General features: G+C 34.7%; 1 protein-coding gene across 33 annotated transcripts in view; it reads left to right on the plus strand.

Annotated features, from left to right (window-relative positions):
• Nucleotides 1–27,590, plus strand: part of ZBTB20 (zinc finger and BTB domain containing 20) — a 781,647-nt gene that overhangs the window by 432,276 nt on the left and 321,781 nt on the right. The window lies entirely within an intron of this gene.

A 27,590-nucleotide genomic window follows, 5' to 3' on the forward strand; every position in this document is an offset into this window, starting at 1 on the left:
AAGCCTGTTCTTCACAAAGAACCTTTTTTGCCCGATTTAGAAAGTGTTTTGAACGATGCATAACTAAGTAGAGTAACTAAACAATTGCTTTTGAGCATCTGAAGCTTGCCCATTAAGATTTCTATAGCCTTTTCTTTTGCTTTTTGTGGTTTAAGAAGTGATTCATGTTTAGTATATGAAAGTTCTGGGTTGAGCCCCCTGAGCTTTTAGTGGGAGGGTCTCTGTAAATCTAATAAATAAAACAAATAATGTAAGAACTCAGGGCAGTTGAGCTCTTGTGAGTATATGCACCAAAATATTTTCTTCCTAGGGAGAAAAGGTATCTCTTGTATGTTTTAGTTTCCTAAATTCAGAAATAGAAACACACTCTAGTTTTCTTAGGAAGATACAGAGGAATCAAATTTAGTAAACAACTGATTTCAAATATTATCTGGAACTTCATAGAATAATGTCAATCTTTTTTCAGATAGAAAAACCATTGCCTACCAATAGGGGTGAGTTATGAACATATTCCAACTAAGCAAAATTATAGTCAGATGCCTTACTCATGCTAAATTTTAGATGTTGCTCCAGTGAGATATATTCTATACAAATAAAAGACCAAAGCTTATTAGACCTTAGGATGTGTGCCTGAGTTAGAATTACAATGCAGCTGTCACTTCTGCATTTCCTGGCTTTCATAAAACAAGACTAGTGATCCCCTGTCATTTAAGTCAGTGAAGAACATGGATTTATCTTAATTTTCCACCTCTGTTTCCCTTTTTTGTGATAACAGTTATGAGATACGATGATGTACAGTGTTTCTACTTAAAATGGTTTCTGTCTTGTCCCTTGGCAGCCTAAATCTTCTAGCTAATTCACTGATCAGTTAAATAGTCAAGGTTATTATTATTATAATTATTATTTTACATTTATATAGCACTTTCCTCCAAGGGGCTTGAGGCATTTTACACACAGTAAATTACCAAATAGGAATTAATCCTTATATCGCCCTGTGGGGTAGGTACAGTCACATAAATGAAATTCTACAGAAATCCTGCCTGTGTCACAACTGAGCTCTACTTCCTCCCACCCTCCCACCCCCGGTGAACCTACCCTGCCTAAGTGAACATAAGTGGAAGGCTTGTGGCCTGGCCGGGTGTGGCTTCAAGCGGGATCTTTGGGAAGATGGTCCTATGTCTTGGCTTTGGTGCTTTGAGCTACCCTGGAAAATAACAGTAGTAAGAACAGCTCAGCATATATGTACTTTTTTTTTTTTTTAAGATTGATTGATTGATTGATTGATTGATTTATGATAGACATAGAGAGAGAGGCGCAGAGACACAGGAGGAGGGAGAGGCAGGCTCCATGCCAGAAGCCCAACGTGGGACTCGATCCCGGGACTCCAGGATCGTGCCCTGGGCCAAAGTCAGGCACCAAACCGCTGAGCCACCCAGGGATCCCCCAGCATATATGTTCTGATTTGCAGTTTTGCAGACACATTTCACCAAAATGGTTTAATTTAATCCTGACTCAAGACAAGATAGAATGTGGCTCTAAAACATTAATATGCAAAAATTGTTTGGGAAGTGGGTCTCAAATGAATATTCCAAGGCTTTCTAGCTCACAAAGAGTCTAATTTAATAAGTTGGAAAGAAGCCTTGGAATCTGTATTTTCACCTCTGGTAATTTCAAGACAGATAATGCTTACTCATGTTTTGAGAAACCTGAGCTGATTAAGGAAGAACTATAGCTCCCATTCTGCATATCAGAAGATTGAATGCTCAGGAATGCAACATGTCACTGTATTTGGCAGAGCTGGAACTAGAAACCAGGTTTTAAGATTCCAAAACCTGTGTTCTTTTGATTATGCTACAATGCTTCCCAGAAAGGAAAATCACAGAAACAAAAAGGGATTTAAGTGTAAAGGAAAGGAGTTCAATGTGCATGTGAAACACTTTGCACTATTATAGACTGGTGTCTGCTGACTCTTTGGGAACCTCGAGCTGATTTGTGATATCTAGACTGAGAAGACCATGATCTATAGGACAGGGCTAGGTTGCATACAGCCTGTTCCTTGATCTCAGAGCCACTTAGTTCCTTCCAGCCAAGAAGTCAGTCAACTAACCCCTTATCCAGTGGGTGCCTGAAGGATTTGCAGTTTTGATTTTTCACCCTGCCCACTAAAAAAGTCCTCTCCTTAATAGGTGCTGCCATCAAAATAAAAAGTAGGCTTTGCCAGAAAACCAAGAAAAGCTCTTTTAATAAGCTTCCTGTTTACGTGAGTGGGCCCTTTATGGGATGGGATGGGTTTTACATTTTTTATTTGAAGCATTCTTACTCCATTTCTAAGACAGAGAGAAAAAATATAACAGGAAATGGTTATGAACAATTTAACTATTATTTTTCAATTTAGTATTCCATTTGGGGTAATTTCACTCATTTTTTCTTGAATTAATTTTTATTCAGTTTTCTTCAAAAACTGGGACAAGGCATTATAGGAAAAACTGCAGACAGTCATAGTGCATCTAAAGATTTTATTTTGTTTTGAACCTCTTACTCAGAAGTGTCAGAATTCCATGGTGGGGTTTAGAGGTGCTTGTGGATTTTATTTGGGGTTTTCAGAAACCAAAAAACAGATATGTGGTGTTACTCATGGTAGAAATTCTCACACGCTGCAAAAACTCACCACATTTTTCAGTAGGTAGTACTGTAAATTGTACTGAGAGAATTTCCATGTCCTTCCTTTTCTCAAATGCATATATCCCTCAGCTATGAATAATAATTATTACTGTTTTAGTGAGAAATTTCACGAGTCTCTAACATGCCTTTTATCCTTAGAAATTATCTTCTACCTCTGAATTTTTTATCTTTTGAAAAACAAAAAACAAAAACTGCTGTGAGTCCCAGTCCCAGTCATTGAACAGAGAGAATTTATATGTAAAAGAATCTAGTGACCTTGTAACAGTGGGGCAAGATGGCATCTATTCTTTGGCAGGAGTGAATGGCAGAGACAATAGGAGGGATACATTTGGAAATGTAATTTTTATATCCTTGTGAAAGTACATTTTGTACCCTTTTCAGAATTGGCCTTTAAGGACTGTCAGGTTTGCTCCCTTCAAGGTTATTTTATACTCAGGGTGAATCAAGATTTTGCCAGACGTTTACACTATTTGGGGTACCCTTGTTAAGAAGAATACAAAATTATAATTACAAATTAACCTACAGGCATTTGGAAGGGGCCATGCAAGTGAGGGCCTTGAAGTTTAGGCTTTATTAAATTTCTAGTAAATCCACCTCTGCACAGCCCCATTTTGGGCTTTACAGAGGCACCTATGATAAATATTACTGTTTTATGTAATAACAAGATTATTTGAGGATAATGTTCTTTAAATGTCTAGTCTTTAGGTTAAAAGTAATAAAACATTCTAAAAATAATGCAAGCCTACTTAAAAACAATTTGACTTACTGGTTCCCTGTGATGTTCGTCTCTGTTTATTGAGGCTAACCTTAACCTAATGCAGGTCAACAAATACCATTAGAGCAGACATCTCTGTGTATAGCTTGGTATTTGAAGCAATACTTGAGACATAAACTACAGGGCAGCAAAAAATGTCAGCAGTTCCTTGAAGTTCTTTGTAATGGGATTATAGCTGAATTATGAAACTAATATCAGAAACTAGAGTAGGTTACTTTTGACCCATATGGTCTCTTTCCTCTGAGTTGGAAAAGATGTAAGAGGCATGGCTTTCACACAGCATTTTGCTTCCACTATTCATTTTTACACTTAATTACACTGTTTCTTATTGTTCTTCAGTTATTTTAATTCTTCTCTTTTCTCTAGAACAAGATTGCAAGCATCATGAGAGCAGAAATCCGACTTTTTTTTCTTGAGTCTTTCATAGTACCAGGACATTGCTGTTGCGTTCTTATCTTTTTTTTTTTTTCCTTATTTAAAATCTCTTATTTTGCTTTGTTCTAGAATTGTTAATGGTGATCTCCTGATAAAGGATATTTAACAATTTTAAAATGAACTGCTATGAAAACCTATAATCATCTCTACTCTCCCCACCACTATCCTTCTGCCTCTAGAACTTGCCCTTGAGGGAGGAAAAAACAAATGTTTTGGAGCTATATCTAGAAATTAAAATGGAAAAACAAGATATTGGCCACTCTGAAATTAGCATGTTTCCATTCTCTGTGTGGCTAAGCCAGTTTCACCTCTTGTTTCCTCATCATTGAGAAATGCCTGTCTAGGAAGCAAATTCTTGGGGTACTGAGAAATAAGTAAAAGCCAATTTTTCTGAGGCCCTGAATTCATTTTAATTTCAGGTACCACTGATCAAAATAAAATTCAAAAGCAAGAGAATAATTGCAAAGGTGAGAAAAAATGTACAACTTGGAGTGTCCAAATGCTCACCTGAATGTCAGTTTCAGGCATCCTTTTTCATCAGAAAAATATGTGATGCCTTTGACAGAGAACCCTTAAAATATAATTGTCACATAGTTGAATCTTAACCATATTAAAAATAATTTTCACATATTTTCTTCATTTTCCAATTTCATTTTTATTGGCTCTTCCTTTTATGTGTAATCAGCATCCTTTAACGGTAGCAAGGAGTTAAATGTTTGCAGAATAGTTGTGGCTCATTGAAAAAATAAATTTCACACCTACCTTAGATAGAGTTCATGTTGTATTTCCTTTGCTGAAAGTGACTCTTGCACAGAAACGGTTCTCAAACTCTGAGCTTTAGCCTGATTTGTCTTCTGAAAGAAGCAGTGTTCCAGTGTGGGGCTGTGGTCTGCACAATCCTATGCTTGTGATACATACGGAGAATACTGTGTGTAGAAATAATCCGCCCTAGGTAATTGGCTCCTAACTGTTCAGAATTCATTTGTGATATCTTTTTTTTCAATGTGTTCACTGCTTTCTAGAAACCATTTCAAAAGATCTCTGTGTGAGGATAATATTGCATTAATCCATAACTTCGTATTTTTAGACCTCTTGCAATTAAGAAAGGATGTTAATCTAGTTGACTCAGTAATATAAAATTATTTGTTTGTAATATTTGACATAATTAGCTACCAAACAACTATTCGTTTTACCAGTTCTTTCCTTAGCACCACATCCAAATTTGTCAAATATATTTGAAGTGGTGCTCCTTGTGGGCATATTCTTCAACTGTTAGACTATCCTTTCGATGTAGTCTCTTAAGTGTTGATGTGGTCATTGGTTTAAGGCCAGTGTCTCTGGGGTAACAAGTTAGTACAAGGTTTCTCTACAGCAGCACTGTCGCCATTTTGGACCAGGTAATTCTTTTTGGGGGCCTGGATGGGTGCTGTTCTGTGCATTATAGACATTCAGCAGTATTCCTGGCTTCTATCCACTAGGTGCCAATAACTTCACTTGTGACCATCAAAGTTGCTTCCAGATTGTCAATTGCCCTTTAGGAGGGAGAGGACAAAATTGTTCCCTGGTTAAAAACCACTGGATAGCAGTATGCATTACATACAACCAGAAGCATAGATTTTGTTGTCAATTTGTTTTTGTTTTTGTTTTTAAGGGAGTATAGGAACTTCTGATCTGAATAAAGTTGGTAGTTCTCACCTGGGAATTTCTTCCATAGAACTGTGATGAGTTCTATTTTAAATGTCAAATTACATAGGCAGGACTCAGAGTTTCCTTTAATGATATGTGTTAAAGAAAGGGTTCCAAGATTCAACATAGATGTATATTTTATTCTTTTTATTTATTTATTGGTCTCCTTATTATGGTGATCTTTCTGAAAGGCAGATCAAGCTGGCATACTGCTATTGACTTCTAAATCCTCCTTTCAAAATTTACTTGCTTCAAAGAGTTTAATAGTTGATATTTTACCCTTAGTAGCATGTAGGTAAAGAGAGATTCCGTGAAAATTAAAACCGACAGGAAAATCCACCCTGGCTTTGAGGCAGAAAGATGGCAAATACACAAGCAGAGATTCACCTCACTCATTTCAGAAGGTCAGAGACCAGAAGTGAAATTTGGAGATCACTAGCCAATCAAAGAGACCAAAGTTCTGCTCAACTAACCTGATGTCAGTAACTTTCAAAGATTCAGAAAGGCAGCCTCGTATTGACTGTATAAAATCCAGTCTTCACAGTAAGCACAGGAAGCCTGCACTGTTGTTATGCCATTCTCCCAAGTGAGGATAGAGGGCTACTGAGGTCAGTGATCAAAATCACACAGCCTGTAAGAGATAGAAGCAAGTTCCAAGTTAGCCCGTAAGTCCACAGTTGTTGATCTGAAGTCCTTTAAAATATTTCAGGATTTAAAGTGAAACTGATGGGCTGATATTTCAAACACCTATGAACAGGTTATTTATGCAAAAGAATAAAGGAAGAAAATAGACCCTTCAGATTTATGGGAGGGTGATGATCAAGAAGAAAGGGTTACTTACATACCTAATAATCAGCTAAGTTACCATACTACATTATTTTTAAAATATATAATATTTACAAAATTTTCATAGAATATGTGTTCCATCCACAGAATCTCAAAGTATTTTCTTAATGCCCCATTTCCATTTGCAGATTGAGAGATTATTTTGCTTATGAGCATGATTGGTCTGCAACAGATAATTTCCACTCCCCTTCATTAACTGTCAGATAATGCTATCTCTCATAAATACTTTTGCCAGAAAACACAAGAACTTAAACCATAAATAAATCAGATATCATTATCTTATTTAATTATTGAATGTCCAAGCATCTTTTTTAATATACTGTACCCACTAAAATATTCCTGGATATGGAATACTGTGGTTGAAAATTATCTTGATACTTACAATTTTCTAAACATCAATATTACTCAATAGGTAAATAACCTTAGTTCTTAATTTATATCCTATAATAGTCACTCAAACTCTTCTTTTGATTGGTTGTAATTTAAAAAAATAATGCCAAAATGATGTTTCACCCTGTTCTCTAACTTATTGGCTGGAGGTAAGGCTGCTATATTTTGTGCTGGAAGATGAACAGAGGGGTGGGCACTTTGAGAAGACAGTAGACCCATTTCTTTCCAAATGTGTTTAATCACAGCAACCTGCCATTAGAACACATTTTGACTGTTATCAGAATGAGATACAATCCACTGGTTACCTGTAACTCTAATGACATCCATGTTTCTAGAAATAATGAAATTATGTATGTAGACTCACTCTTTTAAAAATTATTTTGCTTACAGTTGTGCCATCCTTATCAAGGCCATTCTTCATGAACCCAGCAAAGTTACTTTTGAGAAATATTTTAAGAGCATGATTATGGTGCAGGAGGGAAATTCTGATTCAGCTTTAAATTTTTTTAAAACTTTTCATTTTATTATTTTATATATTTCATTTATAATCTAAACTATCACAGTAGCTTTAATTATTTTCTACCTGTATTCTTAAATTATCTCGTGCAGCCCATATCTGTTTTTAGTATTTGCATCTTGCTGGGAAAGGTATTGCTACTATGTCTCTTTGTAAAGCATTGTTATAGATGGGATTTCCACCCATAGAAATGAGATACCACATTCACCAGTCTGTCCTATTTCTAAAGAGAACCTCATAGATAGTTTTTAAAAAGAAAGCCAAGAGTTTACCATGTATTCCAGAAACTCTAAAACCTCATTTAATATGCCTGCTTGTTCCTTGCAGATGAAGAGAACAGTATCTCCTCTTTTATTTAGAAGTCTTCAGCAATTTACCGATCCCTAGCATGTATAAAATCACAGAACAGAGTCACCGTTCTCAGATTCTGAACTTGGAGTTCCTGATAATTGAACCATGGTTGCCAAATAAGAAGAGGGTTTTTGAAAGCTATCACCACTTACCAGGAGTTTTTATAAGCAGAGAAAATCATACTTCTTTCTGTCTTCATACAAAAAGAAGTGGCTAATTAATCTTTATTGCTAGGTGAATTAACTATATCAGAAGAAATGGGCAACCTATAGAAAGAAAGTCTAACAGGTATTTTAGAATTCTATCATGATACAATTTTGTAACCGATACTGGTGGGTAGATTGCTATTGTGGTTTATAACAGGAGAACCACTGTTAACTTGTAATACATCTACTGAGGCAGAAGAAATAAAATCACTCTTGACTGTGGAAAGTTTATTATATCTCTTCAACAAGGCAATGTGTTCGGGGCTCATAGAGGTCCGTTCTAGATAGCCCAATGACCACTGCTAAGAATTAGACTGTCTCTTGGCTCCTCATAGGAAGGGAGACATAGGGTAAAAGGAAATAAGGAAAATAAGTGGGAAGGAAACTAGGATCAGGGATCTGGATGTGTAATCATGGATAGGTTACCACAAGTAAAAAATTGGAGAATTTAAGGGACAAAGGAGGCATGGGGTCCATTTAGAATGGTGACAATATCTAGAGGATCCAGTCTGGTCTCATCAGGCTGGTACAGCTTAAGGAAGAACTTAGTAAGAGTTTGTTGAATGGGTTAATAAATATCAACACCCAGAGCTGCAAGATCACTAGTCCATAAGTTCAGAGAGTGGAGAAAATCAGACAACTAGGAAGCTGCCATGGCAGCCAGTTATTAAGAACTGTCAATATGATGTCTGCTACATAACATTTATTAACAACCATGTCATTTGCATTTTTCTCATAGTCAATGAATTATTATGATATCGCAAAATAACTTGTTATCTACCAGCTTATATTACATTAATCCAGTTTGAATTCTTTAATGACTGTCGCATGAAGAAATTCTGGAACATTATGTCATAGGAAAGTAGTACTCTAAGAGCAAAGGGTTTTATATAAAGGAAGTATAACTTTTATTTTCATTACTTCTCTTAACAATGACTAAAATTTCCAAGGTATTTTTGCCTGAAAGATGCCAGTGGCCTTCAAGACCCCTTCCTAGTTAAGACTTAAAACTATCCTTTTATATATTTGGATATTTTGGCTGTTTATGTTCACACTGCCACCTTTCTGCACACCTGGACAAGTACCCCATCAGCTTAGCTTTTTTCTGCTCAGGGACGTTTAATTCTATCCAAGTATATCCATATATATATATATATATATATATATATATATATATATATATAGTATATCCATACTATATATCCATATAGTATATATATCCATACTTGGATAACTTACTGTGTACTTCTTGTTTCAGATTCTTCATCCATTCACTCAGCAAACTTAACTGAGCTCCCACTCTTTGCCAGGCAAAGTGTGAGATGCTGGGGTGACCAAGTCATTTATAAATGTGTTGAGCGAGGTTGAGCAAGGTACTACCAAGTCCTAAAGAATCCTAACTTGTTCTGTATGTCCATTTACCTTTAACTCGCTTTAAGCTTATTTTGTTTCCTTGCAATATTACACAAAACCATGGTGACACCAGTTTTCTCACTTTGGCCCTCTATGGTGTATACATAAAGCACCTGAACAGTGGCTCACCGACATAAATTTAACACAGGAGCCATAGGCCTAGTCTGGTACTATGTGTGGATGTGTGTGGGTCTGGTACATTCGTGTGTGCGGGTGTGTGCACATGCACGTTTGGAAGAAAGGCAAGTAATAAACCTATGAGAACTATTTCCCACAAATCCAGTTCAAGTAGTCTCAAGAATTGTACACAAAAGTGTTTCTCCATTGGTGCTGAGGCTGTCCTTTGCTTAGTTTTGTTGTAATGAAGGGCTGCATAGTAACATTGATTTGTTTCTAAACTCCAGTATTGTTTAATTTCTGCTCCTTGAGGTTGGTATATTTTTAAGATCTTAGTTACTTGATTTTTAGCATTAATCTTAATGTTCTGTCTAAAGTATAGCGAAGGTTTTCTTGTGCTTCAGTTCACTACAGCGCTTGAGAGGGAGTCACCATAAGTAATGATTTTGCTTTATTCCTTGGCAGTGCGACCACAAACTAGACGGTGGTTCAAAATCTCAGGTTTTGCAAGGGATTGTGGGAGATTATACGCAGCCTCAGGGAACTGCTAAAATGTCCAGATTAATTGCCTAGATTCAAGTTCATGAGTCTCATGAACATTTACTCTTGAGTTAGAAGAAACTCTAAAATCACTAAATCACTATTAAATGTCAGGGTAAACCACATGGTTTTATTGGAGGTAAATGGCATCCATTAAGAAGCAAAGTTCTAATATCTAAACTAGAGTTGAGGTAGAATAGCACATGCAAGGGCAGCATCCATGAAACCCAGGGCAGTGATTTGGCCTCTGTAGGCTTTGTTCCGTGGAGTCGCTCTTTCTTTTCCAAATTCACATGATAGACACATTTTTGTTTATTCACATGAGTAGACAAACTCATGAAATGGTCTCAAGCAGCCAATGGTTTTGGAAGTCAGAGAGAGTGAACTCATCATTGGTTTGTAAATGTGCTGTGATGCTAAAGAATGGCTGTATTAACAATCAACTTCAACAAGAAATCAGGGATTTGAGGATAAGAAGCTGCAATGGGTAAAAAAGAACAACAACGCTAAGAGCAAATGACATGCCTGAAAAGTAAACTTCATCATTTGAAGGAAGATTATGTAAAATACAGCTTGAAAATAATGAACGAGAAGGCCAACTTGATGTGTTTTAAACAGAGTTAGTTGGGAGAAGGCGTCAATTTGGCTCTGACAGTACTATTGCTAAATGTGGACAGAGTGGAGTTCACATCCCCCAAAAATCACATCTTTCAATTTTTATTTATGCTGAGCAAAGATAGGAAGAAGGTATATTTTCCTCCCTCATTACCAAACTTTTGTTCTTTCTTTCTTTCTTTCTTTCTTTCTTTCTTTCTTTCTTTCTTTCTTTCTTTTTCTTTCTTTCCTTCTTTTTCTTTTTTTTTTTTTTCCCCAGACTGTAAATCAGTTAACTAGGCAGGGTCATTTTTGAGAGCATTCGAGATGCCAAGAGACACCAAATGGTGAGGTAGATCAAAGGGACAAAGAATTATAGAGGCATTGAGCCACTTTCCTTAGGACCCTGAGTACAATGTGAACAGTCTGCTTAGCTCCAGGCCCCAAACCAAGTATTTTGCAGCAGACCCAGTCTGGATTTCTTGGGAAGTTCTCCCTGTTGCTTTTCATAGTTTAGATAATCCACATGAACAATCCTGATTAAATCAGTTGCCCCCAGGCTATGGACAAAAGCATAAATGGTTTTTAGGAGAAAATGGTCCTTAAAGCTTGTCTCTCTCTCTCTCTCTCCCCCTCCACCTCCCTATCTCCCTCTCCCCCACCACTCTCTCTCCCACTCCTTTGCTCTCTTATTTGTGTATTTCCTTGGTTTTTTAGTTACTCAATTCCATTTTTTCCTCTGAAATTCTATCTAATGCAATGGTAAATAGAATGTATTACTGAGAAGGTGCTGTTCCTCACTCCACTTCATGATTCAGGTTTTGATTTTGAATTTTATTACCTGTCTTGCTGTGCTGATTATAAACAGTTTTTTGAAAGGCTGTCATCTACAGGGTGGTTATCCAACAATATTACGGAAGGTCACCAGGCATTTGTCTCTTATGTCTGAGTCTTTTTAAACTGGGCAATTACTCTATCATTTAATAATCCTTACCTCAAAGTTCACTTGAAAGAAAGCTCATAAGATTTAAGGGGAAAAAAAATCCCTAAAAATAAAAGTTAGGCTAGACTAGGCCAGGGTGGGAAATTCCATTGTGGCTAGAAGCCCATGGCAGGTAGAGTGGAATTTAATGAAGGAAACTGCTGTGTTTTTGTGTCTTTCTGTATGTTTTTCCTTTAAAACCAAGAGCTGGGCAGGCATCCCATTCGACCTGACGTGACCCAAGCAAATTGCTTCTTATATAAAAACAACTGCAGACTCTGAGAATGTGAAAATGCACTGTATCCTTCTCCAACTGAGGAAAACGAAAGCCTGAGAAACAGGACGGCCCTGTCAATACTCGTTGAGCAGAACTATCACTCAAACCTGATAAAGGGAGATTAGAACAGGCTTCCTTATGCCAGAGGAATTCATTATAAGTTGGACTTTTTATTTATTTTTTATTTTTTTTTAAACAAGCTCAGTAGTAGATGGAAAACACACTTTTTGTAAGGCAGGTTTTATTTAGGAAATGACAGTATGCACAATTTTTAAGTCTTTTCATTGAACTAGCATTTTTTAATTAAAAAAATAATATTAAATTTAAAAAGACAAAGAGAAGCATTTTCCTCTTCTGCCACAGTCTTGGACAAGCAAAGAAGAGACTCAGGGTGTGTCCACTGATATTGCATTCAGATGTGTTGTCTTGGCTTGTGTACTGACAGATTTATTTTAAAAACAAAGTTTAAAAAATGCATTGTGTGCTAGTGAAGTCACTTCATAAATCTTTTCCTTTATGAATTATTTTGATCACAAAGCTCGTTGTTTGAATCACTGAAGGACTATTCTCCCTAAAAGAAAAATGCCTTCATTTCCAAGCCGTCAGTTCAGAAGCCAGCAACTTCCCTTGAACAGCATGCAGGGATCCAGAGGGGCAGAGACAAGAGGACCACATGAGTTCTGACTCCAACATAAGGCATCATCCAGTTTAGATTTGCTGTGGTTCACAGAAGAGACACATTTTGAAAATTTGGACCCAGAATCCGTCCTTTTCTAATAGATGACTCAGTTTGAAATCCTGATTCTGCTTCAGGGAAAAAAACAAACAAACAAGGGAACACAGCCTTTGATGCAGCTGGTCCGTCAGAGGGCGGAAGGTTAGAATTAGAATACTCTTCAAGCTGTTGCTGAATAATGAAGGGTAGGGCTTCCTAGCTGGGCAGTGACCACAGTCCCCTGGGAGTACAGAGGACAAATATTACCTAATGTGTACAAAGACTTTAAAAGTTAAGTTGATTACAAGCTGAGTGAGGAGGGTTGGATGAGGCAGCAAGGACTAGTTGCAGCAGAGGGACCTGATAGGAGTCACATGGCTCCACTTGGCCCTCAGTTCTGAGGGTTAAAGGGTTGGGTACCAATAGGAAGTCAGCGAGGTTCTTGAAATGAGTAGCTTGCATGAAATCGTTACATAGAAGGAAGAAAAGTAAAACAGCATATTGGAATATATGTATACATAGAGACTGATGAGATAAGTTGGATGAAATTTACACTGTAGGTAATGGGTAAAATATTTGTAACCAAAGTGTAATGTGCTCGAAACTAAGGACCTTGTCTTGTTCTTCATTTGTTTTCCACACAATACCTTGAATAGTGTTGAAACATAAAATTAAATAATTAATAATTGCCCTGTTATATCAGTTTGCCAGGGTAGTTGGTCAGCTGGAGTGGTAGATGTGGTTCCAAGCTAAACAGTGGAGGCTCTCTATAAGAGATGAATTTCAAACTAATTCTAAAGGACAAGAGAGGTGAGCAGAACTAGACAAGCAGTTTCGGGTTCATTGATTCCAGAGGTATTTCTCAGCCCTCACTGCTTCAGTCTGAGATCTCTATTTTACTGCTGCTTCATGAAATGAGCAAGAATCTTACAGGAAGGATGGAGAGCAAGTTTGCATGACAGAGGAAGCAAGTTGCTAACGTAGGATATGGGAAGAATATTAATAGGAGATACATATCATCAGAACTTGTGATGAGTGTTATGAATGAGTTTGATCTTAATTCCAAATAGGCAATAAGAAGAAATGGTTGGAATTTAATTTGGAGTCTGACTACCTGGGCTACCTTTTAAGTTCATCTATACAAATTACTTAGCAAATGCCTGTCTTAGAATAAGGCTTTAAAAATGGTGAGGATGGAGTTACCAATTTTCCCTGGATAGCTATACCACATTTTCAGATTCTCTGCCATAATCAGAAATATCACATACCATTAATCTCCCAAGTATATTCCTTAAGGTGATTTTCTTCACTTGTAACTCTATTTCATTTCACTCATCTAGATTATTCTGTTGAATTTAACTATAAAGATATTCGTTGGCCATTCTTAGTAAGTGGAATACCTATCATTTTCCTAGGTACTGTGAATGATTTTCTTTAAAAAAAATTTAATAGCATTTCTCAAAAGGAAAAAGCGGTCTAATTAGAAAAAGAAATCCTCTTGACACTGATTTTAATGCAATTTTCCAAATCAACTTCTAAATACTCTCTACCATAGAAAACAGTTCTTTTGATAGTTCTGATTTTGGTAATAAAGGGGTAACTTATACTATTCCAGGACAAATATTTCCTCAGATAGCAATACCAAACTCTGGTTATGATTTTTTAAAAAAACAACTAAATTGCAATTAAAAACAAACAATTATGTGAAGGCATCAGAGTGGTATCAACAGCAGACGAAATCTGAAGTAAACTGTTGTGGGTGGAATCCACATTTATCACAGCTTTTCCTTCAAGGAACTTCCCAGTTTGTGTGGTGTGGGGCAGTTAGAATTTGAGAAGCAAGGTTACAATCTTATTGGTTTGAGGTGTCAGAAGTTTGAGTTTGGAGTTGGCAAAGTAACTGAAATTGAGGGAGGAAATCTTGGAAAGAATGGACCCACAGAGGGAGGTTACCTATAAATCTGCAAATAAACTCTAAGGAGAGTCTTGGTTGATTTGTAAACTGTGCATGTAGAGGGGAAGCTATAAGAACCTGCCGAAAAAGAACAACTAGAATGCTGAAAGAGCTGAGCAAATATATCTGATGAAGGGAAGACAAAACTAGGAGTTTGAGTTTTACTACGTTAGAAAGATTTGGTAAATATCTAAGGCTTTACTTAAAATCCAGAAGGGCCATGCCTTAGGAATATAGATGATTACCCAGGACTAAGAAATTAGTTCAAAAACAAAGGACAAATTGCAGCATTGCAAGGCTCTAACAAGGCATAAAACTAAGCCACCAGAATGTCAAAGTGGTCAACCAGTAATTTAATTTTTTCTAGAATAAAAATACATTACTTAGGGAAAGATAACAGAACACAGTCTCCTACAACATATCATACACAAGACCCAAATGCAACTAAATAATGACTGGATATGGAAACAGGAGAATGTAATCTCTAACTCAAAAATTTAAAAAAAAAAACAGTTAATAGAAACAAATCCCTAGATTATTCAGATGTTTAAATTAGCAGGCAAAGGCTATAAAGCAAAAGTTATAAATATATTCATGGCTTAAAGGAAAATATGATTTTGAACATGAAGGAACAGATGAGAAAATAAACAGAGAAATGGAAGTTATTAAAAAGAATCAAAAAGTTAGGGTATAATGTTTGTAACAAACAAAATAATTAGAGGAGTTTAGTAACATATTGCAGATGACAGAAGAAAGGTCAATAAATTTGAATACAGATCAATGGAAATTGTTAAAGAACAGAAAGAAAAAAAGACTAAAAAAATGTGTTGTCAAAGATCTACAGAATGATATCAAAGAGTCTAATATTCTTGGAATGTTTCAGTAGAATATAAAATGAATGAAATTATTTAAAAAGAACCAAAGGGTTAAAGTACAAGAATTTAAATAAAAATAATTCATTGAAAAGGCTTAATAGCAGATTGGAGATGGCAGAAGAGAGAATGGGACAAAAATGATGTAAAAAATGATAGTTGCAAATGTCTGAAATTTAATGAAAAAGCAAAAATGTGCAAGAAAAATCACTTGCAGATCTTGTTTTCAGACTTCTATAAGCCAAAGATAAAAAGAAAAATCCTGAAAGGAATATGGGAAACAGATTGCCTATAGAGGAACAATTAAGTAGTAAATGTCGACTGATTCCTCATCATAAATGATGGAGGCTAAAAACAATGGAATGCCATTTTAAAAAATTATTTATATTGTCAACTCAGAATTCTATATATAGCGAAGATATATTCCAATAACAAAAAGGTAAAGTATTTCCATATAAACCAAACTTGGTGTTAGCAGAACTATTATAAGAAATGTGAAAGGAAGTTCTTCAGGCTGAAGGGAAACTGAATCAGATGGGAACAGGTTTTTTAAAAGAATGAAAAACACTAAATATTGTCAATCTAGGTACATGTAAAATAACATCCTTTTTTATTCTATTAATTTCTTAAATGACCATTTAATGCATACATTATAACATTTTATCATGGGTCTATAATATTTGTAGATTTAAAATATATAAGAAAATACTACAAAGACAGAGTGGTGCTAGTTATACTCTTGTAAGACTCACATGTTTATCAGAAGTGATATGATGATAATTCTGAGTACACAGTGATAAAGAAGCATATTATAATCCCTAGAACAACTGCTAAAAACTAATACAAAAATCTACAGCTAACAAGCCAATAGCGGATTTTGAACAGAATATTAAATTACCAGTTTAACCCATTAAAAAGGGAAAAATGAACAAAAAAAAAAGAGAAAGAGAAGAAAAAAAAGAAAAGAAAAGAAAGGAAAGGAAAAGAAAGGAAAGGAAAGGAAATGAAAAGAAAGAAAAAAAAAGAAAAGAGAAAAGAAAAAAAAGAAAAGAAAAAAGAAAAGAAAAGAAAGAAAAGGAAAGGAAAGGAAAGAAAAGAAAAAAGAAAGAAAAGAAAAGAAAAGAAAAGAAAAGAAAAGAAAAGGAAAGGAAAGGAAAGGAAAGGAAAGGAAAGGAAAGGAAAGAAAAGAAAAGAAAAGAAAAGAAAAGAAAAGAAAAGAAAAGAAAAGAGGCGCCTGGGTGGGTCAGTGTTTGAGGGTCTGCCTTTGGCTCAGGTCCTGATCCTGAGGTCCTGGGATCAAGTCTCACATCGGGCTCCCCACAGAGCCTGCTTCTCCCCCTGCCTATGTTTCTGCCTTTCTGTGTCTCTCATGAATAAATAAAGTCTTTATAAAAGAGAGAGAGAGAGAAAGAAAAAGCAAGTGATGAGATGGAAAATCTAAACTCAAACCATAGCAATAATTTCATTCAATGTAAATGCTCTAAACACTAAAATTAAAAGGCAGAGACTGTGATTGAATTTAAAAAGTAAAATTCAACTTTATACTGTCAGAATGCACTTAATGTGTAAAGATATAAATATCTTGAGAGTACGAGAATGTGAAGATATATACAATACAAACAGTACACATATGAAAGCTGCAATCGGCTACATTAATATTAGAGTAAACTTCAACACAAGAAGTATTATTTATTCAAGGTAAAGAGAGATGCATTGTAATGAAATGTGTTAAATTATCATGAAGACATAAGAAGCATATATCAGAAAATGTCAGAAATACAGAAATGGAGTAATAACAATTACTCCAAAATAACAATTGGAGATGTTAACGTCCTTCTCCCAGTACTTGATTAAATAAGTAGATAGAAAATTTAAAAAGATATATAAGATATTAAAAATACCTTAAACACCTTGATATTTACAGAAATTATTCCCACTTGCAAAATATGCATTGTTTTGTACATTTACAAGATACACAAAGACATACATTCCTTATGTGTACATTCTCTACACATGGAACTTTTATTGAGCTAGACAATCTGGGCCATCAAATGACTTTCAATCATTTTTCAAAAGATTGAGATACTACATAATTTGTTCCCTGATCAGAATGCAATTAAGTTACAAATAAAAAACAATAAAGTATCTAGAAAAGACCATTTGGATATTGAGTAAGTAAGTTCTAAATACTTACATTGATAAAGTCATGAGAGAAATTATAAAACATTTTAAGTTAAGTTATATTGAAAATTTAGTATGGGTTAAAGGAGGGCATAGTAGACATCTAGAGTTTTTATTCTTAAACAGAAGAGAGAAGAAAGGTTTAAAATCAACAACATAGATTTCTACTTTAGTTAAGTAAATATATATATAATTGCATTAAAGTATATATATATATATATAATATTGCATTAAACTCTAAAGTAGTAGAATAAAATAAATAATAAAGGCAAAAATTCAAGAAATGGACAACAAACAATATATTTACAAAGGCAAAACTTTATTCTTTGAAAAGATAAATAAAACTGGTAAGCATCCAGCAAAAATGATCAAGAAGAAAAGATACAAATTACCAAAATCAGTAATGAAAGGGGATAGATAGCATTACATATTACACAGATACTGAAGGAATAGATAACAAGGGAATATTATGAAAACACTATGCCAATAATTTCAGCAACTTCAATGAAATAGGTAGGTTCCTTGAAAAATTTGCCAAAAGTGACACAAGAAACATAGAAAATCTGAATCATACTATATTTATTAAAGAAATTTAATTTGTTATAAAAAAAACTCCTAAAAAGACAACCCCAGGCCTAGATAGTTTCAGTGGAGAATTATATGAAACATCAAAGGATGAAATACTAATCCTCACAAATTCTTTAAGAAAATCTAGTAGGAGAAAACACTTTAGATCAAAACAATTTGGGAAGTTTTTTCTTCTACTATATTTTCTTAAAGAATTTGTATAGGATTAATATTATTTCTCCTGGTCATTATAATGGAATAGAGAGGGTTCAGGTATCAGCTCTAAATATGTAATCAATTGATATCAACAAAGGTGACAACATAATTTAATTGGGAGAGGGAAAATCTTTTCAACAAATGGTACTTGACCAACTGCATGAATATATAGGAAAAAATTAAACCTTGGCCTCTGTCTCACACTACACACTATAGTTAATTTGATATGTACTAAGCCTGCAAGAACTAAGCTTATAATGCTTCTAGAATGATGCATAGAGGCAAAATCTTGTCAACTTGGGGTAGGTAAAAATTGTTTATAGGACATAGTAATCCCTAAACATAAAAGAAAAAAAATAAGTCACATTTTATCCAAATTAAAAACTCTGGTTATCAAAACACACTGTTAAGAAAATGAAAAGGCAATCAATAAACTGGGTGAAAATATTTGTAAAATATATCAACAAAAGACTCATGTCTAGATATGTAAGGGATGCCTACACTTCAATAACAAATAGACAAAATTTAAAAATCAGCAAATGACCTAAATGGGCACTTCACAAGAGAAGATCTAAGCATGGCAGTAAACTCATAAATAAAGGTACTTAGTATCATTAAAATTTAGGGAAATTCAGATCAAAACCACAGGAAGATTATAGTTCATGCTTACCAGAATGACTAAATAAAAAAGACTGACACATTAAAGTGTTGACAAGGATATAGAATACTTGGCATTCTTAGGACATTTGCCGGGGGGGGCGGGGGGAATATTCCAATATGGAAAACTGGGTTTTCCAATAATCTTATAAAATGTAACACATAAACCTACCCTATGATTTGGATATTGTGTTCCTGATTATGTAACAAAAGGAAATGAAAACTGGGCTTTCAAAAAGACTTATACAAGAATATCTCTAGTAACTTTATTTATAACTGTCTAAAAATGGAAACATCCAAGTGTAGAAAATGGATATAACAAATTGTGGTGTATTCATGGAAAAGAATACTAAATAGTCAAACAAAATCATGGAAAAGAATACTAAATAGTCAAACAAAATAGACTATAATACAGACAACAATATGGATGGATTTCAGAAATGTGTTGGGTGAAAGAAGCCAGGACCCAAAAAACTACGCATTGTATTATTTTATTTATACAAAGGCAAAATTAATCTATGGTGATAAAAAATAGAATATTGGTTGTTTATGAGAGATGGGAATTGACTGGAGGTGGGCACAAAGAAACTTCCCATATCTCTGTTATGATGGTGATTCCACAGCTGTATACATTTATCAAAATTCTGTATTGTATACTTTAAAATCTGTGGATTTTGCTTTATATAAATTTTACCTCCTTAAAGCAAACCAACAAACAGCGCTTGACCCTAATCAATTTTCTCCTGAAGTATTGCATCCATTTTGCTAACAATTTTCCTGATCCCTGTTTTAACTGACCTGCAAAGCTATGTGAAAACTGTTATTTTCTCCCTACTACTTGGATTCCAAGAGATGTGGATAGAACATGAATTGTCAAGATGTGGAAACCCAGGGAATGTTCAGGGTTAAGGAAAGAGGTATCTAGTAACAAACCCCAAACAGTGCTTTGGACAGGCATTGCCACTACAGGCAAGTTTTCACTGCTCATGTGTAGTTTTTTGTTTTGTTTCGCTTTGTTTTGTTTTACTTTTTGTTTGATCACATACTGCAAAGTCAATAGCAAACTCTAGCTTAAAAACTTCAGAGATTGTCAAGGTTTTCAAATTTTTCCTTCTTTCTACTATCTAGCCATTAGTTTTGTTTATTCCCTGGTTTACTTTATACTTTAAAATAGTCATAGTCGCAGAGAAGAATAATTGAATATTCAAAACTGACAATAAACAAGATTTCAGGTTTTTTCCTCCAAATGCAGGCTTACCATTTCCCTGTGTTGAACTGTGAAGCTGGTATTTTGGCAGGATCATCATACTCGAGAATTCTGCTTTACCTAAAACACTTTTTTGTTTTCAGCTTCTATAGGTGTCATCAGGTCTTGTCTGATTTTACTCTTCTCCACCCACCCCAGCAAATCTGTGAATATCTTTAACAAACATTGTCCAAGTCTGACTTGTAATGCAGCCTTTCTTTTGTAGTGAATATTTATTAAACACTTAGTACCTGAATTATGAAATGTAGACAAGAGCACATTAACCTGGCTGAGTTATTTCCTTTCTTGTTTTTTTTAACACATATTCTAGCCCAGTCTATCAACGCCAGATGGCAACTACATTTTGATACACTGAATATTTACCAAGTCATGTGGTATGCTTTTGAAGTATTTTTTTACCCTTTCCGTCAAATGAGCTGACTCATACCTCATTCATTTATTCCTGCTTTTAACAAGTTGCATTTTTAGAAACTTGACCTCAGCTTTATCAAAATGATAAATGATGTTCTCAAATGATGCGTCAGAAGTTCTGAAGACCTGACTGTATCTTATGTCCTGTGACTATCTTGTATATTGTTTAATTTTTAAATGTTAATGATGTACCAATTTCCCTCATATATTTTAATGAAACTTGACTTCAACTGCATTACTATGTTAGCACAGAGGAATGTGGTGGGAGTATATTTGTACTTAGCTTTGGGATATTCAGGGAATTAAAGCATTTATGGTTCAAATAACTTAAAATGATCATGAAAATAACAACTGAGCAACTGATGTTTATGTCCAAGTCCTAAATAAAGAGACCTGTATTTTGGGTCTAATGAAAGATGCAGCCTATTAGAAATAGACAGCAGGCCTAAGAATAGTAAGAAGAAAAAGAAGAAAAACTAAAGGAAGGACATCAGAATACTTTCTCATGCTTTCTTCTTCTTTTCTCGGTTTCATAGGAATATGCATTTGTAGGCACAGGCTCCAGATATTTCTGTAAATAAATACTGATATTCCTTAATCTAGGGATCAGAAATTTTTGATGGATCAAAGTACATGACATTAAAAAATGTGGCTGAAGGCCAATGCATATTATAAGAATTCTTCTGGGCCTATTGATCTCTGGAGAATATTTTCAGTTATTATTTAGGTTTTTATGGCTACCTGTCAATGATTTTTCAGAAATAGTAGACAATATTGTGTGTCTTAAAAAGTTAACCATCATTGCTTTTATATGAGTGGCAGTTTTCTTTGTGAACAATTTTTTTCAAGATTATTATAGTTTTTTTTTCTTTTTAAAAGCAGACATAGAGATATTTGGAGGGATTCAAACAGAGAAACATGAAAAGACCTATTCAGTTTTACCAAAAATCCCCTGTGAAACTTTTATCCATTATATTTTGTAGCTCTCTTATATAATTAAAAATGCTTCTATCTTTTGTGTGTGTGTGTGTGTGTATGTGTGTGTGTGACACATTTTGTACGGTGCCTAGTCTGGAGTAGGTTCTCAAAAGCATTGATTGATTTATTAATCTATTAATAATGTAAAACTCTCAGCAAAATACATGATTCCTGGTGTTTAGTCAGTTATTCATTATTACTGTATTAGTATTGTTGTTGTTATTACTACCTGCAAAAGGAAATCTTCAGGGCAGCCTGGGTGGGTCAGCGGTTTAGCGCCGCTTTAGCCCAGGGCGTGATCCTGGGGTCCCGGGTTTGAGTCCCACGTCGGGCTCCCTGCATGGAGCCTGCTTCTCTCTCTCCCTGTGTCTCTGTCTCTGTCTCTCTCTCTCTATGTCTCTCATGAATAAATAAAATCTTAAAAAAAATGAAATCTTCAACTGGCATTTAGACATTATCTCATTTAGCTTATGTGCTTTTATAAAAGATTTGAGAAAAAAATAAAAATTTAAATTGAAAAAGATTTGTGAAATATACAATCTACTTAGTGTAAATTTACTTTTGTTTCTTTTACCTAGTGTTAATTTAGAGTTAAAAAAATGTAAGTTATATTCTAGAGACAGAAAAAAAATTAAAAACCACCAACAGTACTGAATTCATTAAGGTTTGAATTAGAATTCATTCATTTTTTATATGTATATAGAACTTGAGATCAAATACATTTTATCCCTATGACACATGTGGAATTTCTTTCTCTGTAGACTTTGTCAGCTTACTCACCTATATGAGCCTTTAAAAGAGGAAGTACATCCTGCTGAAGTATACCCATGAATCACAAAGCAGGGGCTCAATTCCATTGTGTACTCTTGTAGATTTTGTAGATCTACAGAGTTGTTAGTGGTTTCTTTAGAAAAGAATCTCATGGAATTGCACATTCGCTTACTAAATGAGCTCAGAAGATTTTCTCCTAACCCTTTCACTTTTTTTAACCCTTTCACTTTTAATAGTCCTTTTGTGTATAATCGGCTACTCAAGAACTGGAAATTGTGTAGTCTATTTATCTTCTTTATTTTATAAATTTCACTTGAATGTTACTAACTTCATGGAGACGCATGTGATTGGATGGTAACATTTTTTATTCAGTCAGCAAGAGAGCTACTTGTAAAAGCATTGTGGTGAACACACACAGCCCCCGCGCCCCCCACACACACACATCAGGTTTTCCATAAATTTTATATTGTTTTACTTACCCTAATGTAAAGTAACAATGAAAGAATATCATATTTTCTTTGATTCCTCTGCCAGATTAAACTATGAGATAATCAAGTTCTTATATTATTGGAGGGAATAGGAAATGGATGAGTATAGGTTAAATTTTTGAACTGTGAGACACTTCAGATGTAATGAGGATTCTTTTATTTAGTAACATATTGGTCAACTGCTTAAAGTTGTATTATTTTTTAATCTTTAAATATTTAATTTCTGAGCCTGCTGGTTAGTCAAAGGAGTAGGAGCTGGAATAAATCATGATATTTGCTTTACTTTTATTTTAGGAGGAATTACTTTCTATGTCTGCATTACTTCAGCTTGATGCCTTTGGGTTGAAACTTAATGATAATCCCCTGACAATGTCAATGATCTCTGCCTATTATATTTATGAACTCTGAAACAGATTGGGACAAATTCTAGTTAAGCTTAAGTTAAGTGTTTGGTTTTTCTAAATTCTCTCTGTATTTCAGATGGAATTTTGTCCCTCTATTAAGCTGTTATTCTAATGGATTTCTTGTGTACAATTTATCAAATGCTATCTTTTAGGAGCAGCCTTTCAGTGTTGTGTAATGTAAGATTATTACTGCATATAGCACAAGTTAGTAAAGTAGTTAGTAATACATTTTAATGAATGACACTTTCTAAATTTAAGATATAACCATTCTCTTCTATCAGTGCTTGAAACATTAGATATGGTGAGTTTTCCTTTAACAAAAAAAAATGATCATTTCTCTTCATTTATATACTGCTCATTAGGTCTTTGAAAGTATTAAGTGAAAATGTATACAAAATGCTTAGTAAAATGTGGCACACAATAAGCATTCAATGAACAATTCTTATTATTATACATAATATATTTATAGCTCTTAATGATATTAAAATATTAACAGTGTAATAAGTACAATATCTAGTACAAAATAAGTAAAAATACTAATTATGTTAATTAATAGGTCCCTTGATAAATTTTTTTATTAACTGGGGTGCTAAGACAATAATGGAAGGAAGGTCAAGGCAAACTCTATAGTATAGTAAAACAACTAGTCAAAACATCGCAGAAAATTTAGTTAAAATTTACATTTAATAAACTTTTTCTTCTTGTGATAGACAACCATATCAAAGTAGAGAATATGTTCTATAATGTGAGAACACTAAACACCATATGTTTGTGAAAAATATCTGAAAGATTAACCTTAAAAATAATCTATTATTGTCTTCTATTTCTTAGTTCTGATCTTTAGTTTTTTGCAAGTGATAGAAGTTAGAGATTAATCTTTTTTCTTCCACTCCTAACATTTTATCAATTAGCAAATGAAGAGATGTCAGCAAAGTAGCATCTGGTCAATCATCAAATGATTGTTAAAGACTGTAAGTGCTCTCAGGATTAAGTATCTTTCCTTTCTTTCACATAAATGTCCTGTTTACTAGCTCCTTACTCCAAATCCAGTTTAGAGAGCTACTAGAAAAGTCTTGAGTAGTGACCAAGTACCTGCATGGTATATGTAACACAGATTCCGTAGGTAATCATCATTTTAGAGATGACTAAACTGAAGTTTAAACAGGTTGGCTAATTTGCTCATGGTCACACTGGTAGTAAGTAGTAGAGTTTGGCTTCGAATTCGTGCCTTTCTGATCCTAAACCCATGCTTTTCCTATCATGTTTCCTTCATTCACCCAACCTAAATAAGTTGCCAAAAGTGTTTTCTGGAAGCTAAACCTCAACTTTATTTATTTTTTTTAAAGATTTTATTTATTTATTCATGAGAGACACACACACAGAGAAAGACAGAGACACAAGCAGAGACAGGCAGAGGGAGAAGCACGCTCCATGCAGGGAGCCCGATGTGGGACTCCATCCCGGGACTCCAGGATCACGTCCTTGGCTGAAGGCAGGAGCTAAACCACTCAGCCACCAGGCTGCCCAAACCTCAACTTTAGACTTCTGAGACTTCCCAGTTGTCACCTATGACTTATTGTGAGGTCTTTTATCTTTGAGTCACCAAAGGAAAAGCTGTGGAGGTGGAAGGAAGAAGAAAAGGAAGGGTGTGTGGGGATGAGTGGGTTTGTGGTGGTAGGGTAGGAGGCAGAGGTGATGAACATTCTTCCCTGGCTTTCTCTCCATGATAAAACTCTTACTTTTATTCCCAAGAGGAAAAATGTAGAAGTCTTCCCTTCTTGGGAAGTGTAAAACTATCTCAACTCAGTTCCTTTCCATCAGTGATTGACTAGCAACTCCAGCCAAAATTCTAAATATTTTCTTTTCCTTTCCAAAGGTAACTCTTAAACCTTCCCTCCTACTTAATCTTCATAATGTACTGAGGTAATTTATCTTGCAACATTTTGCAGGTTCCCCTAGGAATGTCCTTAACAACTGACTTCCATACAAACTTTCTGGGAAAGTTTAGGAGATCAAATCCTTATAACTAAATAAAATAGAACATTTGAGTGGAAATTTAATAGCAAATTAGATTGGTGTCACTACAGGAGAATAAATGAAACTTTGGGGCTTTTTTTTTTTTTACATTTACAGTGGAAAAGTCAACAAACTCCATTATACAAGAGACGAGAAAAAAAAGATTTTTCTATTTTTTGGCTTATTGTTCAATATCACTTTTTACCACATCGACCTCCAAAGCAAATCTTAAACTTGGTCTCTTTCCCATTGCCACTGTCTAGTGCCTTGTGCCTTGATGATTTGCAAGCATTCCCAGTGGAGTGTTCATTAGGAAGGAGAAGTTTTTATTAGAAGGAAGTACATTTTTCCTTTACCAAATACAACCCTAGTACAAGGAAGAAAAGATACTTCTTTCACTATCTTTAAACCAGGGCTTCCACTTGTTTTCCCATATAAAAAGTTTCCAAATTTCTTCAATCTACCAGAAGCCTACTGAGAAAAAGCATCAAGGAACAGCTAGCTGGAGTAGCCTCCTTTTTTGGCCCATGGGCTCCTATCATCCTCCCACTCACGTGTTTTTCAAATAATCCATCTTTCTTGTGTAGAGATTTTTGGAAAGCTGAGAAATTTGAGAAAAATGTATTCTTAAAATGTTATGCCCTATTTTTTTTAATAAAGGATCTTAAGGAAATGACTAAGGAAATAAAGGTGACTCTCCTCTATCAGCACTTCTGATCACCTTCAGTAATTCTACTAATCCTCAGCATTCTTTTCAATCTTGCTCCATGCTTTGGATTTTATGCCATAGTTTGAAGGTTCTATTTCATCAATTTTTCTCTTCCTTCTATTCCTTAAAGCTATATCTTTGTTTAGTAAAAAACTGAGAATGAAATATCTCTTGCTTTGTAGATACTTTTCACACACATTTTTTGCAATTGTATCAAGTCAGAGAAAAGTGTTTGTGTCTAATGGGTAAAGCCAAATGGCTAAATGGATCCTGATTTAATGGATAAAGTTAATTTGACTACTCTATAACAAAAGTCTACTTGTACTGGAAGTCTGTTTAGCTTAAGGAGACATTAAATCTCCATGAGTCAGTATCCTCCTATGAGACACTGGTTTGGTGGTGATGGTGGGGGAGATGCAGGAGTACTCATAATAATATTAAAATTAAATAATTTTGACATTCAACAATACTATCTATTGTAAACTGATGTCAACCAGAAAGATACCAGAAAATAGTTGACTGAAACAAATATAGATGTTTCTCGAATTAACAAAGGAGGCTAGTTTCTGGAGAGTGCCGTCAAGTCAAAGGAATATGCTCTTTGAGTGGGAAGAAGCTAAGAGGTGAGGTTAAGAGACCCTCACCATTTGTACATATAATTGATTAGATTTATCAGTAATACTTTAACTTGTATTCATAAAGATTTGAGGTAGACATTAAGTAATCATATTTAAAAATTCTTTGATATGTGTGTTTGAGAACAATTGGTAGTAAAGAAAATTCCTGTACATAAATATTTTTCCATACAAATTATTATATGAATTATTAAAGAAAAATAGATAATCTTTGGTATTCACTCACCAACATAGTCTCTAGCAATGAGTCCTTCAGAACACTAGCATTTTATTTTTATATAGGCAACCCTTACTATATTTTCATATGTCTTTGAACCTTATAATATTCACTTCAACAAACATCTGTAGAAGCCATAGTTTGTGTGTGTGTATGATAAACTGTATTATATTTAAAACGAATGTGTATACAGTATTAAAGTATGCTAATATCCATAAGGAAAGAATTTTTTACCTTCTAAATTAATTTTCTGGTTTTTTTAATGTCTAGAGCTGATTAATTTTTTTAAATTGTATCCTAAATATGCTTTATCCTGCCAACCCACAACTACATAATTCTGTGATGTAAGGGCTTATTAGTCTTATTTTTCTGTTTTACTCACTACCTTAGTGTTAAGTTTTTTAGTAACTAGACAGAAATGAGACCGCCAAGGCAAGCGAGGGTCCAAGAACAGATTTTATTGCAGGCACCCTTGGGCGAGGTTCCACGACTCACGGGGGAAAGAGAGTGAGTCGAGGAAGTCGCGCCAAGACAAGGTGGTAGGGGGTTTACATAACGTTGTAAGGCAGAACGGTTTCCTATTGGTTGGCTCATATGCAAAGGAAGGATTGCAATCCAACCAGTCAGAGTGACCCTCACTATGCAAAGGAAGGATTGCAATTCGACCAGTCAAAGGTGACTTCCTCCTCTGGGGTTTGAAGGGCATTGGGTTCGGTTGAGG

Source organism: Canis aureus, chromosome 35 (assembly GCF_053574225.1).
Source record: "Canis aureus isolate CA01 chromosome 35, VMU_Caureus_v.1.0, whole genome shotgun sequence".
In the NCBI taxonomy this organism is placed as follows: domain Eukaryota; kingdom Metazoa; phylum Chordata; class Mammalia; order Carnivora; family Canidae; genus Canis; species Canis aureus.